This window comes from Macrobrachium rosenbergii, chromosome 16 (genome assembly GCF_040412425.1).
Source record: "Macrobrachium rosenbergii isolate ZJJX-2024 chromosome 16, ASM4041242v1, whole genome shotgun sequence".
Taxonomy (NCBI): domain Eukaryota; kingdom Metazoa; phylum Arthropoda; class Malacostraca; order Decapoda; family Palaemonidae; genus Macrobrachium; species Macrobrachium rosenbergii.
Genome location: NC_089756.1, coordinates 23,810,373 through 23,828,017, shown reverse-complemented (window position 1 = coordinate 23,828,017; position 17,645 = coordinate 23,810,373). Strand labels below are relative to the sequence as shown.

At 36.0% G+C, this 17,645-nt stretch overlaps 2 long non-coding RNA genes across 2 annotated transcripts in view; one reads left to right on the top strand and one right to left on the bottom strand.

The window, feature by feature from the left end:
• Positions 1 to 17,645, top strand: part of LOC136847196 (uncharacterized) — a 282,989-nt gene that overhangs the window by 90,731 nt on the left and 174,613 nt on the right. Inside the window, exon 3 of the long non-coding RNA XR_010855653.1 lies at positions 11,031 to 11,276. This is a non-coding gene — a long non-coding RNA (uncharacterized lncRNA). The remainder of the gene's footprint in view (positions 1 to 11,030; positions 11,277 to 17,645) is intronic.
• LOC136847195 (uncharacterized) overlaps positions 1 to 17,645 on the bottom strand; it is a 157,492-nt gene that overhangs the window by 72,065 nt on the left and 67,782 nt on the right. The window lies entirely within an intron of this gene.

Sequence of the window (17,645 nt, the reverse complement as noted above, 5' to 3'; positions counted from 1 at the left end):
CAAGTTTTCTAAAATTTCCCTGAAGTTACTCTGCTGATATCGATCCTTTATTTTTGTTAATTATATGAGGCATTTAATTTCAGCCTTTTTTCAGTAATATCAATACCATTTAGACTGACATCCAAAAGTCCCTTTTCTAACCCAAACCCAAACCCAAAGCAAGAGCCCATGGTAGTATCAGGTCAGCGTCATGAAAATAACAACAGGAAAAATAAAAGGAAAGACTTTTGGGACTTAATTAAGCCAGTGTTTATTAAGATTGCTTGCCGGAATCGTTAGATCCGCCTCACATAAACTGGTATTTAATGTTTCAAAAGCACTCTCATAATTTTCCCTTCTTGAAATGTTCTAATTTCATAGGTCAAGACGGAAAGAACAGGGTTTAAGTTCGTAAATGAATTCCTCAATAAATACTGTATAAGTTGTGTATGTAGGGCACAAATGCGCTGCATGTTGTTTTTGTTCATTGAATAAAATAATTTTTATACTCGTCTTTAGTCGTTTTTACCGGATATACATTAAGTGTGGGAATGTATATAATATATATATACACCTTAATGAAGATCCTGTATCTTAATCTTCGTGATTGAGGGAGAGGGAGACGGAAAGAGAATATCCTTTGAGCGAAGGCTCGAAATTACGTGATAAATTGACTCGGATATAATGACATATTTAGAGAAACATGGAAGCCAACAGGATTTGAGGGCTTGGGGGCGGGGAGGGGGGGCAGAGCAGAATTTTATCTTCAGGCAATTTTCATTTATTGTTTTCCTTAAAATTAGCCAATAGCACTCATCAGCGGTTTTTAATTATAAGACCAGTACTATAGAATTTTTTTTTTGTGAATTGTAGAATGTAATGTATCGCTTAGATTTTTTAAGATTAATTTTCGTCATTTGATTAATACTACAAGCCAATATTTAGTTTGGACATTCAGAAAACCTTGCTGCCCCGCCACCTACGATCAAGGAGAAGAAAAAAGAAAAATATATAAATTAATAAAATATTGCTGAACAGAGTTTAGCCTGCACGTGTATGGGATTTCTCAGTGTATAGGTATAATCAGCGTTGAAGGGCGCGCGCGCGCGAGCATGAAAGGTCTCAGAAACGTATATTTTTTCACAGTGATGACTCTCATTCAAGGGCGCTAAATAACTCTCCAAAAGCCAAAAATGCTGTGGGTAATTGGCGAGTTGTTATGTGCAGGCCTTTCGGGATTACGTGGGAATGCCATCTTGCGCATGGTCTGTTACGGTGGTTTAGATTAAGCTAGCCTTATGCCAACACTTGAAACTGTGAATGTGTTTATTGCGTGGAAAACGTATGAGGCCTAGTGTAGGCCTCAAGACTTTGAGAAACCAGGAGGTCATCTTGTCTACTTTGTGGAAGAAATCCCACGGAGTAACAATCTGGTGTGATATCAGGTTATATGAATAATGAAATGTGAATATTATTTTTCCCGCTTAACTTCTCTTAATTCGTAAATGTATGTTGTAGATGAAGTGTAAAAAGCGCTTATTATGAACTGAACAGAATTCTACAGAGATTTAATCTCGAAACGGCCATGTAAAAAAATATGAGAATAAGGCGTCATTTTGCTGCAGAATGGCTACGGAAAATGTGTACAAAATAAAATGTGAAAAGGGCTAAAAAAAAAAGGAAGCAAATATCAAACAGTTAGAGTGATTATTTTAACAAATGCCATAGCGCCAAAGACAGAAAATATCGACGTAGTAACGTCAATTGTTACTAGAATGGAGCTTTTGAAAACAGGTACTAAAGAAAGAAATAGGTACTAAAATGAGAAAACATATACTGTGTATACTTGAAATATTCCCTGGTACATTACTAAAACACAGCAGTGCGATAACTCTTAACGCAGAAGGAAAATACGACACACGAAAATGCCACAAGAAAAATAAATAATGCAACAAATGAAAAATTTTATAACGAAAAATAACGGTAAAAAATTTACCAAATGCATTAACAGTACGCATTACAAGATACAAAAAAATGTCAGCTAATGAAATCAAATCTAACACGAAAAAGTATATAAAAAAGATATGTATGACATACATTAACAACACCAATTACAGGTTTCAAAAACAAATCAGCAAATGAAATCATGTCCAACACGGAAAAGTTGCTGAGGAAAAAATGTATCAGATACATTAATAGCACCGGTTACAAAAATTGCGTAGCGGGCATAATAGGCTCGAAAGTCACTGACGGAAAATCATTACCGCCTCATGATGACCCACTTTGAATTTTCGACTGTGATCGACCAGTCACATAAGCCGACCCATCAGTCATTAAAGACACAGTTACGGATTTGGCCTCGCATATTTGGAGTCTGGAGTTGGCATTGATCAGTCTTCAGGAACTTCCACTAATGACTTTAGTTTATAGACGATTCAGCTTTAAGGGAGGAGAAAGTTATATAGGTAGGGGGAGGGGCGTAGGGCGGAGGAATAAAGGAGGTGAATAACGAAGAGTAAGGTGTAGGAGGATGAGGAGAGGAGGAGGGAGATGAGAAAAACAATATATATATATAGCAGTAGATATATATATATATATATATATATATATATATATAATAGATATACAAACATGTGTATGTTTGTATATCTATCTATCTATCTATCTATATATATATATATATATATATATATATATATATACAGTATATATATACATATATATACTGCGTCGTGCGTTGTGAATGACACAGATAGGTCGATATAACGTTAATAATGACTTCGGTAGGATGATACTTAGAAGTAGCAAATAGGAATGCAGTGTAGAAAAAATGTTGAAAAGATAGGCACGACCACATTAAAGATGGCAAAGTGAATAGAAGAGGCAATATCAATTATATATAGTAAGAGTAGTCACAGTTATCAAAGCAATACTGGATAAACAAAGCTACAAAAAAGAACAACATCAAGAAAGAATAAGTCGCAGACGTTCAATCAGCTGATTAGTGTTCGCAACCGCTGAAAGAATACCTTAAAGAATATATAAACAAATATAGGTTACAAAGCAAATGAATAAAGAAAGTGAGTAAGAAGCCCGTGTCTCCCCCACACCATTTTTTTTAAATAGAAAACCCAAATAAAATCGTGATTCGTCACTGTGTCAGCAGACACCTGTCTTTGCCTGGCTTGTTCATGACGTCACAACAGGTGCAAAGTCTTCAGTACCATTGTTGTTGTAAAGGAGGCTCGTGAACCACCATAATTAAATGAACGATTTAATGGCTAAATAAGCTCCGAACTCTCTTTTCAATTGCAACTGGCTTCTGCATCGAGATGAGAATATCGAGTGTTATTGGCAGGAACTCATAAATCCTTCAGCAGCAGTGAAATTCTGCTCATTTTAAATCCTTCGTTGTAAATCATAGAAAAGGAAAGATTTTATCTGTTGATGCATCCTAAACTACGAAGTAAAAATTTCATCTATTTTTCTGCTGTTGCGCTCGTTTTGTCAGATTCCATACGACAAGAGTAAGAAGCAAATAACTATTAAAGAGCACAGCAGAAGTTGTGATAAAACAAGAAATGGCAGCAGCATGTGTGATAGAGAGTTTTAATGAAATGAGTGTGGAAACAATAACAGAACGTTCTTGAAGTAGGCGCTCTTCCCTGCAGCTGTTGTTGTTGTCTGAAGAAGGTGCTCATTTAGATTACTGTAGGTCATGAGAAACTCAAATATTTTTTATTCCCTAGGACTGTGCAGGCAAGGAAAACACAAGTAATTTCAGTATGAAGATTTGTCTTAACGTGTTAGACTTAAATACCTACGAAAAACCTTGGTAACATTGCCGTTTCTTGAACAAGTTATTGATAATCTCGGTACATACTTGTCAAAAGATGAGCGTATCTCACATGTCAGATGTAATGATGAATTGTAAGTTAAATGTACTGTTGTATCAGTCGAATTTTTTTTCGTCTTCTTAATAGAGAAAATCAATAAAAATTTTATCCTCTTTGAATTATCATAGGTAAGGAAATTCTAGCTACTCCGCTTCTTGAAGGTGTTACGGATAAGGGAAATTAAGTAATACAGCCGGTCTGAAGATTACTGTGGATGAGGAAATTCTAAGTAACTGTACTATTTAAGATCGTAGAATTGAGGGGAATCCGTCTCAGTTTCCCTATCATCTCGTAAATATATTTATTTTGATTAATTATTAATAGTGAATTAGCCGAGATAGAATAAAATGGAAAGATGTTATTAAAGAGATGGTTACACATTGCGTATTATACAATCATTATTATTATTCTGGAACAAACGGCCACGACACAAACTTGCATAACAAAATGCCGCGGACTAAAACACGAAAGAAGAAAGACGCAATTAAACTTGGTATTAAAAAGGTAAAACTGGATATGGAGACTCCGTAAGAGACAGCATTGAATCAAGCGTTTTAATTGTTTTCATGATCATAATTTCCTAGACGAGTGAGGAAACTCAGAGTAAAGGACGTGATTAAGTAGCTACGTGCCATTATATTTTAGTTTAAGACCTCGAGATGATGACGTGGGTCGGCGGGCAGGGGAGTCGTGTTGGGGCAATGGGTATAGCTTACTCTGTCCCTTGCATGGCACACTGTAGATGGTGGTCTCTTCCTATTTACCAGACATCTCTTTTCGAAGAACAAATCTGTAGGGCAAGCCTTATGCAGTCAGTATCCAGTAGTCTCGGTTGGGTACTTCGAGTTCAGGGGTCTACAGCAGCCCCTTATTCCCTTGAATGTTTTACAATACTTTGGACGAACTTTAGGCAATGGCCCGTGCACTGGTGTAAGACTATCTTAATGTAACCAACCATCCAGAGAGTCCATCTTAATGTAACCAACCATCCACAGTACATCTTAATGTAACTAACCATCCATAGTCCATCTTAATGCAACCAACCATCCACAGTCCATCTTAATGTAACCAACCATCCATAGTCCGTCTTAATGCAACCAACCATCCACAGTCCATCTTAATGTAACCAACCATCCATAGTCCATCTTAATGTAACCAACCATCCAGAGTCCATCGTAATGTAATCAACCATCCAGAGTCCAAGCAGAGTGAATTTTTAATGGTCACGAGTGTTTCAGCAGCATAATTGAAAAATTATTCATTATAATGCATAATATTTGCAATTCTATTTTTATTTCATAAGTCAGTCAAACATTTTAGCAAAATTTAAAATAAGGGGCTTTATCAGGAGAATTCGTTTATAAATTAAACATGACAGCCAATAACAAATTAGGCGGGGAAAAATGGTGGGAGTAGGATGAAACAAATGAAAGTGAAAAGAGGAAACGAGGAGGAAAGATAAACAACAGAGAGAGAGAGAGAGAGAGAGAGAGAGAGAGAGAGAGAGAGTCAGTGCTGGAACAAAATGGTCAGCGGGGGCCATGTTATTGACAGTCCGATGCGCGCAAAAATGTAGACTCAAAAATCGATCACTCCAGCAAACAGAGAGGAAAACAAAATAATATCTTTTTTTTTATCTGTATTTCAGCTTCCATTTCTTTTTTCCCCTCTTTCATGACGAGGCTTTATTTTTCGTTTCCATATTCCCCATCTGTCCGTTTGTTTGGTTGTCCTTTTATGCTTGAATACGAGGATTTGTTTATGACATAACGTTGTTACAAAATATTATGTGGTTGGAACTAGCCAGGCAAAACTTTTCATGAACGTACGTGTACTCACGGGTATAGGAATGCCTATGCATATTTTTTTGTATACATAGTGTTATGTCTCATTTATATACACTTGGCAGCACACATATTTGTGTATGGGGTGCATTTCTTTGTATGTGTTTATATTATTACATATATATATATATATATATATATATATATATATATATATATATATATATATATGTAAAATATTTATACTATATATATAATATATATTTTATATATATGTATGTATATATTTGATTATATATATATATATATATATATATATATATATATATATATATATATATATATATTATATATACACATATATATGTGTGTTTATAATTATACAGCAAAGGGAGGTACTGAGACTATTTATTTCTGTGTGGTTACTTACCAAGTTTTATATTTGTTTAATTTTTAGATGCCACACCTTTTCCCCCCTTAGAGTGGTTAGTTCCAGATTTAGAAATTGAAACCTAAGAGTGGTGTTGTTAACCTCAAGTCCTGCAAGCTCTGATCCCGCTTTACATTACTTAATATTGATGATCGGACGGCGATCATTTATACAGACTGAGTGGATGTGTGTGTGTGTATATATATATATATATATATATATATATATATATATATATGTATATATATATATATATAGATATATATATATATATATATATATATATTATATATACAGTATATGTATGTATATTATATATATAATATATTATTTTTATATAATACAATGTGTATATATATGTGTGTGTGATTGATGTGATAACGATTGATTTATACTGTATTATATATATATATATATATATATATATATATATATATATATATATATATATATATATAAATACATATACATATATATATATATATATATATATATATATATATATACATATATTTGTGTATATATATATGTATATATGTAATCAGTCGTTTGATGAGAAAGCAAAGTGAGGAAACTCAAAGAACAGGGAATAGAGAAGAAATCAGAGCTAAGACGGAAGCAATTGTGAGACCAGACTTGTGAAAAAAAGTTATGTTATAGAATGAGAGAATAAAAAAGAACAGGGAGAATTCAGGGTCATAAGCACATGTGGGGAAGACCTGTTACTGAAGCCATTGAATTAGAATTCAAATAATGCCTTTCTATTTTTGTGAGGTGTTGTCACCCAAAGGAGTGGGGATGATTAACAGAAAAATTTATAGTAGGGGAAGAAAATGGCACTTTCATTCATTATCGGTGTGCTTAAAAGCAAACGTCTGAAAAGCCTATCTAATTCCATTTGTATCTGGTTTCTCGTTCGTTTATCTCATGCTAATGAAATCCTCCACTTACTTTGTAGACTAATGGTTGAATTCTGCGATCAGCTCTGATATCTATTTGGATCTGGGTTCGAATCGAGACAGTGGAGCTTCATTTCTGGCAAAATTCATTAAATTAAAATTTTTCCAAGAATTATGGTTCGTGTGGTCAATAACGTATTCGGTACGCACATGAGAGTATGCGCGCGCGTACACCACTCTCAGCACTAATTTGATTAGCGAAGGCTGTCGCTATTAAGAGAGTTATATCTTCGTTAGTTACGACTTGAGTCTGTCTGTGTTCATTTGGTATGCTCAGCGGGTCGCCATATTCCTGATGGGGCTGGTGCAGGAGGGTAATCTTAGGTCTCGGTTGCTGTGGCGTCTGAGGGTTGGAAGGAGGAGGAGGAGGAGCAGGAGCAGGAGGAGGAGGAGCCATTTGTCAGTTGCTCGAAGGCGGCTGGAAACCTGGGGGAAACTACTGAGGATAACAGCCAGCCTGGAGCGGGGCTTGATAACGTCCCTGGACTCCACCACACCACCTTCTCCACACACATACACATACATACATACACACACATACAGGAAACCTCCTCCTCCTCCTCCTCCTCCTAACCCCTCGTTCCCCCACCTCCTCCTTAAGACTACTGCCACCAATATTCCAGAACGCCTCCCTGGAAAGAAACACAAGAAGGAATTCCAGGGCGAGGGAATCTCGCGATGACTGTGTCCATGTGTATGGTGGGGAGGGGAGGGGAGGGAAGGGGAACTGAAAATACATATTTCTCGTCTGAAGTGTTGTATATATGGATGGGGGCTCTTGCAGCCCAGGGTAAAAGTTTTTGGACCAAGTTGTATTTTTGAAGGGGATGCGGGGGTCGTGGGGGAAAGGGGCCGTAATAGGGGGGATGTAGTGGATGATCTTCGGGGACCATAATGACATGATCAAAAGTTTACTGGAAACTTTGTACACATTCATTGAGTCTGGATTCTTTCCAGCGATCTCCAGGCGTTGCGCTGGAATGGCAAGCAGCCAAGACGCCTGCCTGCGCTGGCTTGCGACTTCGGTAATGTCTGAAACTTTAAGCTAAACTGATGGTTGTCCCAGAGCATTAAAAAAAAAAAAAAAAAAAATAGAATACAAATTGCATGACTTTCTTTTTTCTATTTTGCCATTACTTATTACTCGCCAGTCGGCATTTATCGTAAAAAAGGAAAACGTTTCCATTCTCTCCACTTATCTCCGTGAGTGGGAGGCTCTCCCCCCATTTCTTCTCTTCGGCGGTGGGAAGATGGGGGAGAGAAGGCCAGAGGGGGCGGGGGGGAAGGAGGGTGATATTTGGAGATGGCTAGATGCTTTGGCGATATTTAAGGGATATTTATATGCCTCATCGGAAATTTATATCTTTATTTGCACACATTAGCTTCCCATCAATTTGAAAACCGATAAGAGAGTGGCATTTTCGATCCGTTATTCAATTTAGAGGGTCAAAGTGATGACTCATATTCGAAGGAGGTGAAATATCTTTATTCTCAAGTTTTTGCCTCTTTCAATAAATTGATAATGATTATCCGAGAAATGAGAGAGAGAGAGAGGGGGGGGGGTTGGGTGGCCGGGATGATGACAGAAGCTGTAAATTGGGAAAGGTAAATGCATAAATAAACAGATAAACGCAAGAAAAAGTAACAATGAATGTATTGTAGTTAGACAGATGGATAGACTGGGTTTATTCCAGTCATTGCTAATGTGTCATTCTCGATACATCCCTACATAATGATAGATAGAATGATAGCTAAAGAGAGAGAGAGAGAGAGAGAGAGAGAGAGAGAGAGAGAGAAAGAGAGAGAGAGAAGGAGAAGAAATGTGATTGCTCAAATAATATTGTGACAGTTATGCTTAATGGATAAGTATAGAGAGAGACAGCACAATCAATAACATACCATGTTATTTCAGGACACACATCTTTAGCGAACTAGACCATCAGTCGGAGAGAACCCCATTTTAATTGGCTTAAGATTATGTTTGCGGCAACCAATTAGCAGTGCTTAGGCCAATTATTATCCTATCAAGACGAGAAAGAGTGGTTCTAATTGGTTAGCATAATCCGCTTGAGACCAGACGGAAGGATAATGGGGCAAATTCCCGGACGAGCCAGACTTAAGTCGGTCTCAAAGAGCAGTGGGAAAGCCGACGTTTCTGAATCGAGTAATGAATAAACAAATTTAGGTCGAAAAATGCGATATATATGTATATGTATTCTTATTTATGCATCAGTGTATGGGTACAGACTTAGCGGTCACCAACGCAAAAAGCTCTTCACCCAATAGTCGCATGCACACACATACACCCATATCTTATATATATATATATATATATATATATATAGTATATATATATATATATATATATATATATATATATATATATATATATGTGTGTGTGTGTGTGTGTGTAAGTGTGTGTGTGTGTATGTGTATCATGTATTTGTATTATATATATATATATATATATATATATATATATATATATATATTTGTATATATGTATATTATATGCATATAACCCAAAAATCTCAATGAGGATCTGAATATATTAGGAAAGATGATTTCTTTAAATAGAGGTCTTAATATCACCATGAGAAACCAAATAATAGAATCTCAATTTCTAAGAGTAAAACACACACACACACACACCGAGAGAGAGAGAGAGAGAGAGAGAGAGAGAGAGAGAGAGAGAGAGAGAGAGAGAGAGAGAGAGAGAGAGAGAGAGAGAGAGAGAGAGAGAGGTCATCAGGGAAGATAGGGTCTCCGAGTTGAAATTTATTAGTTTATTTTCGAAAAGGCCAAGACATGATGATGATGTTGTTTCAAGCAAAAACAACTGAGGTGTGTTTGTTTTTCGACTGCGTTCAAGATTGATGCTCGTAAGTGCATGCTGGTTGACAGAAGTTTAGATTGAATTACATTACAAGCGTTGTATGTATCAGTGTATGGAATTGTATTCTTAAAGGTAATGATATTGCATCACAAAGACTGGTACATGTCCAGGCTACTGGTTATCTAATATTGAGAGTTGCGCTATTTAGTTTTCATTGTCAATAACAGTGGTATTGGAGATAAAACTGGAAGTTTAATCGTGTACATTACCTTTGCAATGTTTGCTTTTCAACTCTGTTGAGACTATTTAGTCTTGAACTTTGCTCGTATCTAAACTTGAATGTTAAAAAAGATCATTGTATGTGTTTGGTCTTGTAATGAAAGTGATGCTTTTTTTTAATTTCGAGCATATTTTGCATCAAGACTTAACACGGATAAAGGAGGAGGGTGAACGATTGAACCCGGATAAAGGAGGGTGAACGATTGATGACCGACACTTTCAATAGACCGTAGGAGTCTAAAGTGGGTGGCAATGCGTCACAATGGGGCCCTAGAAGGAGAGTGAGTGGGAAACTTAGTCCGGTACGAATCATATACGATATATAACAAAGTTGATGACAGATCAAACTGGTGTCCTTTGTTATCAAAAAAAAAAAAAAATGGAGCTTTCTTTCCTTTTTGTCTTGGTGGGGAGGGAGGGGGGAGTTGTACTTCTTTCCAGTGAAGGCGTAGCTGATCTTATACCAGACTTTAATTGGAAGTTTTGTAGAGCTTGGAGTATTTGTTTATGTGTGAACGTAGATACTTATGTAAATAGAAATCTTTCCAGTATAGCCACTGATAAGTTGAAGGTTCGGTGTTCAGAGGTTTTTGATTTATCCAGCCTCCCAATATATATGTGTATATATATATATATACACACACAGACATACATTCATATATACATACATAAACACATCTCCGTACAATCCTTCACACCTTCATACCGTCATTGCTATGGTCTCCCATAAGCCACTTGTTTTCCATATCGTTTTATTAAAGTTTAAACTAAATAAATAAATTTTCCTAAGCTGAAGTCATTACTCGTTGCTACTGAACAAAATGAGTCCAGCACTAATCACGTGTCGTTTCTCTTTGTATTCCACAGGAATCAGTACCAACAGTATGGTCGGAACCACAAGTAAAACACCAGAAGTTTCCTCTCGAGATGGAGCTCCAGATGGGGGGAAGGGGGAAGAGGAGGACCCCCTCTTCAAGAGTTCTAGTATAGCTTGGAGAAGCAGCCGTGCTTCCTCATTATTGGAAGATTTTGTCCGGCATGACTGACGGCTGAAGTGTATTCCTCTTCTCGGTTTGCTCAGAGGGCGTGTACCTTTCGATACTTCCCGATCAGGTAAGGATCTTTCGACTTTGTTTTTGCAAGAAATTGCCAGGAGTCTTCTTAAGAAAGCTACCATTGGACAAGGGTTTCCGATCTTCCTCCTCGCTCTTTGCCGCTCAGAAAATTCCCTCTATAAGATTCTGTGCCCGTGCCCCCTGTCACCTGATTATCGTTTATCCCCACTAAGTACCCCTTAGGAATGAACAGACATTACACCTGTATTCCCACTGATCTGATGATAAAATAAAAAATCAGTCAATTATCTCATACCTCCCTTCTTTCGACTTCCACCTTTGGAGTTTGGATTTCATTCACGTTAAGAGAGTTTAAAGACTGTGGTGTGTGTATATATATATATATATATATATATATATATATATATATATATATATATATATATGTATGTATGTATATGTATATATATGCATATATATATTATATGTATACATTATAATATTTGCGTGTGAGGGTAATATTTTAATTCCAGTCATAAGTGAAAATAATCTTCCTTCTCTCAGACAAGGAACCACGGAGAGCTCACTATTCCAAAAAGCAGGGTCAAACCCAGACCGGAATGACATAATCGCGTACGCTTCATTCATATATAATTTTCCCAATTAGCCTTGTTTGACGAAGCGTATTTGAGCACATTCTGATAACACTTCAAATCCGGGATATCTGCAGTCCGCTCAAATGTACCGCGTTGGCTTGTTTTACAGAGAGGGTATTAGAATCTCTCCCAGCGCAAATATGTTCGCGGGGGGCATTTGCCGAAATACCTCTCGTTAATCAAGACTGTTCGCTTCTTTATCTCAGCGGGAATGATTTGGGTGATGATAATGAACTTGCGAGCGGATGTTTTTGTTCCCTGTCTTTGCCTTCGAAATCTGAACCATAGACCTCCGGCTCTTGAGTTTGACTAAGAATGATAAATAGATCCTGAAATCCGCGCAGTAGGTTATCACCAGTTCCATATTGTAATTTTATCTGTACGTTTGTCACTTTATAGATTTCTCTCTTGCTGTAACGCTAGTTCTGATGGCTCTACATGAGACCATCTTTTTATCACATTGTTTCTCTTTTTATTCTTTTTTTCCGCCTGTACGTTCCACTTTAAATATTCATAACATTTTATAAATTAGTTATTGGCTTTACGTGAAATTTGCTATGTATAAGCTGTAATCATTGTTCGCTCAGTTTTGTTTTATTAATATGTTTATCTCTGTACATTTATTCCATTTATCAAGTTAGTCCTGACTTTCTCAGAGATCTACGGAATATGGCATGTACTAAATTTTTATTGAGTTTTGGTTCATTTATAAATATATCACTTTTCTGTACTCATCTAGTTAGTTCTAGCTTGAACTGAGTTCTTAGGTGTATTACAGTACATGTTGTCAATGATGCTGAAGGCATTATTTACATATTTCATATAATTATTATATGAGTTTTATCGTTTTATATATTTGTCTACTTAAGTTATTAAGTAGGTCCTTTATTTACATCACTGGGGGTGTATCATCCACGTTCACAGTAAGAGTGGTAATATGAAGTATGAAAATTTACTGACAGCGAAAATATTTGACGACTTGTTTAAGTTATTTAATTTTGTCTTCATCTTTAATACGCTATATGTTTGAGAACTGTTTATGAAACGAAAAAGATAGATGGAGTGTGAGAGAGACAGATTTCTTCCTTTTTGGATTAATAAGATAGTGTCTCTCTTTCTTTCCCTAAAAATCATAGACCGTAAATTCGAGGAAGGACTACTTTACGTCCTTATGGTAAAAACTCAATTGCTCTTAAGAGAAGAAAGAAAAGATCTCTGCAACAGGAGCAGAATTAATATATATATATATATATATATATATATATATATATATATAGTATATATATATATATATATATATATATATATATATATATATATATATATATATATATAGTCTATATATATATACATATACAGTATATGTGGGTTTATGTTCCGTAATGAATGTAAAGTTACTTTTTTATGAACAGAATATTAAATGATGGACTCTTTTCATAAAATGAATATCAGATGATGGGATATATTAACAAAGAGAATGTGAAGTGATTGGCTGTCTTCATGACGAGACTATGGAGTGATGGGAGCTTTTCATAAAGAGATTATGAAGAAGATGGGCTGTCTTCGCAGGCTGAAAACGAAGTGATGAAGCTCCTTTCAGCAAAAAGAATACGAAGTGATGGGTGTACTTTCCATGAAAACAGCGTGAAGTGGCGAACTCACTTTGTGACGGCTATATAAAGTGACGGGTCCTTTTCACGAAGAAAATATGAAGAGACCGGCTCTGTTCATGATGAGGATATGAATTCACTTTCATAGAAATGAAAAAGATCATCCCTATTTTAGAGTTAGACATTTTTACCTGGCGATAGTAAAAATAACCATTTATAAGCAAAAGGCAAGGTTTATGTTTACAGAAACGTTGTGAAGATATTTTTCATGGAACCAGAACGTGTTCATCTTTATGGAAATGTCAAAGTGTGTCTCTGTGAAAAGAAAAATTGTGTTCGTAAATATATGAAAATTTTTTTCCCTGGGAGAAAATATACATTCAGTTCCATAGAGTTTTTTAAAAGTCCTTGATTTTAAGAAATAAATTAATTCCGTCTTCATGGAAATGTTTTGAAAATATTTTTCGAGAGTGTAAGTTCATTATCACGAAAAGGGCAAAGTAAATTTTTTTTTTCAAAAGACAAGAACATTAAGTGTATGATTGAAATGATGTGAAGGTTTCATTTCCGGAAATGAGATAAAATCATGTTTATGAAAATGAGACCAAGTATATTTTCCGAGAAAAAGTTGTATAAAGCTCACAGTGATGGAAAGTAAGAAGTCCTTCGATTCATTAGAGGCGTAAAGTCACCGTCTATCAACAGGAGAGAAATTCGCCCTTCTCTGGAAGGAAAAACGATAACGACTTTCTTCCAAAAGAAGGAGAAATTAAATAAGAACAAGTAAAAAATGCGCCGAAGTTTCTTTTGCGCAATCGAGTTTCCTGTAAAGCGTATAATCTAGGCCACCGAAAATAGATCTATCTTTCGGTGGTCTCGATATAATGCAGTATGTGCACGGCCCATGAAACTTTAACCAGGTGGTGGCCTATCCTATATCGTTGCCAGAAGCACGATCATGGCTAATTTAACCTTAAATAAAATAAAAACCACTGAGGCTAGAGGGCTGCAATTTGGTATGTGTGATGATTGGAGGGTGAATGATAAACATACCAATTTGCAGCCATCTAGCCTCAGTAGTTTTTCAGATCTGAGGGCGGATAGAAAAAGTGCGGACAGAATAAAGTGCGGACGGACAGACAAAGCCGGCACAATAGTTTTTTTTTTTTTTACAGAAAACTAAAAAGTAACTTTTTCTGGAAGGATTGACAGAACCCGGGAATTTACTAAAGGAAGAAAGCGCTCGGCTACTTAGAGTGAAGGACATTCCCGATACACGATTTAAAGGAGCATTTTCCAAATATTGAGAAAAAATGGACATTTTAAAGGGAGAAAGTAAAGGAATATCGGGTTAAAGTAATCAAACTTAATACTTTATGAAAAAAAGTGACTTTGAAGTAAAGAGAAGCTATACTTTCTTCATGAAAGCTGTAGAATGGCCTCCATGTAAAGAAAACAAAGTTCATCTTGGAGGGAAGAAAACGACCTTCAGGCAAAATAAAAAAGACTGACTACTTGTTAGAAAACAATCATGGAGGAAAGAAAACAACCTTCAAGCAAAATAAAGAAAAAAGACTGACTGCTTGTAAGAAAACAACCATGGAAGAAAGAAAACGACCTTCAAGCAAAATAAAAAAAAAAGACTGTCTACACGTAAGAAAATAATCATACAAGAAAGAAAAAACCACCTTCTTCCTTCTTGAAAAAAAAAAAGAATTCACAGGTAATGAAAACATAAGATAAATAGCCTTTCTTTATGGAGACTGTTTCTTTTACATGTAAAAGAAATAACTTCCTCACTGAAGAGAGAAAACTGCCGCCTGCTAATAATAAAGAAAAAAAAAAAAAACTTTCCTCATGGAATAAATAAACCGTTTTGTATGCAAAGAAACAAAAGAGAAAAAAACTGCTGCTTCAATGAGGAAAGACAAAGTTTATCTTTATGTACTTCTTTAAAGATGTATCAAGGCAAAGGAAAATGCCTCTTATTATGCCTTAACAAAGCAAAGAGATCCCTGTTGCTAATAGAGCGACATGGCACGCCTTCACAGAGGATACAAATTCCTTGTCATTATTTCAAGAAGAATACTTTGCCCACCTTCACATACTAATAACAAACCTTTGCCGGTATCTACAAAGAAAGAAGTGTGCGGAAGGATAAATTTAACACGATCATTAATGGAGAAATCATTTGCGCACGGTAATAAATCATTTTCTTTCTTTTTTTTTTCTACGCCGACGGCTTAACCAGTATAAACAAACGTAATGAGAATTCTTCCAACTATTCTGGGAGTAAAAATAGATTGAGAACAGATGAGAATTGCTAATTTCACACAAAACCTGCTTTAGAACACCTAGGTAATAAAGGGTGTTGTGGGGGGGGGGCGGTGGAGCGTCAAATCGTTCCCACAATTAAGACAAAACGTGAGTCAAAACTTACAGACAATTGAGAGAGAGAGAGAGAGAGAAAGAGAGAGAGAGATTCGTTCTTATAATTAACTGACTCCTGAGTGCTATTTTTAGCGACGACTAAGCTGTGCAATTTTCCATAAAGTGGTGTGAACGTCATCCCATAGCAACTTGGAATGCACTGCAATTGCAGTCAAAATGAAGGTTAATGAGAGAACTATCTATTTTTAGATCAAAGAGACCACCGGACCAAACATTTAGGACACGTGCATACGTTGTAAAATCGCCATTTTTCATGGTAATTCTTGTTATCCTTTGTATCATTTTGCTGCTGTCAATTCTCGCTGGAAATGACATGGCAGGAAAATCAGACTGCGTTTACATTTATTGATATTTATGACCCGAGTAAACGTCATCAATCGAGTTATTTGCTGAAAGATAAGTCTCACTGAAAATAGCTCGTCGCATTAGTGGGAATGAATGGTTTTGTGAAAATGTTGACTATATACATACATACATACTTACATATATATATATATATATATATATATATATATATATATATGTATGTATGTATGTATGTATGTATGTATACATATATGTATATAATGTGGTTGTATATAGGTGTGTGTATTATACAGTATATTCGATACGATATAAGCACATGCATGAAGACGTAGACAAATATTTATATATGCATTTATAGGTATAAATGCATGTTCGTATTTTTCGACAAATTATATGGATATTTATATATGTATGTATGTATGGAAGATTTTTAAAATCATGCATATCGAACGCATAATCATATACTTATTCTTCTGGGGAATAATCAAGTATAAGGGCCATTATCATGGCCTGCGATTAGCCTGCTTTGCCGCACATCAGCCTCAAAAAGGAGAGAGAAAAAAAAAGGAAGACATAAACGAGCACCCTCGTTACGGAAATGACCTCTGGAGGCATCTTGAGTTAAGCTTCATTCTCTAATTTGAATTACAAGACATAGTTCCACCTCTTAAGATATGAAGACGCGGGGAGCACCTCTTGCCAGGACGTAAGCTGACTTCTAACAAGTTGGGAAGTGGATCATAAGAGAGTACAAGAGCGTAAGGAGAGAGAGAGAGAGAGAGAGAGAGAGAGGAGAGGAAAATTTGCTGATGTGCTTATGGGTTAATATACAAATGCATAAGAGACACAAAACCCTTGTGGAAAGAGAGAGAGAGAGAGGAAAATATGTTGATGTGCGTATGGGTTAATATACAAATGCATAAGAGACACAAAAACCTTGTAGGAAAGAGAGAGAGAGAGAGAGAGAGAGAGAGAGAGAGAGAGAGAGAGAGAGAGAGAGAGAGAATGAAAATGGATAGATATAAAGAGACAAAGAGCAGCTCTAGAAGAAAGAGCAAAGGAGAGAGAAAGAGAAAGGAAATAACGTACAGACTCAGGAAGGAGACGAACTGAGAGAAAGAAAAATAGATAAATTTGCTGACTTGTTTACATAGAAATCTGCATTGAATCATGTTGTAAGATAAAGTTTGGGTGGAGACTAAGTTATTCACTGTACTTGTAAGCTGAAAATTGGAAATATCCAACTAATGAATATCTATCTTCTTGTGAACTTGCTATGCTAAAAGGTGGATCAGTTGTCACATCTTGGCTATTCCTTTCACCTCAAAATACTCTCTCTCTCTCTCTCTCTCTCTCTCTCTCTCTCTCTCTCTCTCTCTCTCTCTCTCTCTCTCTTCTTTTCCT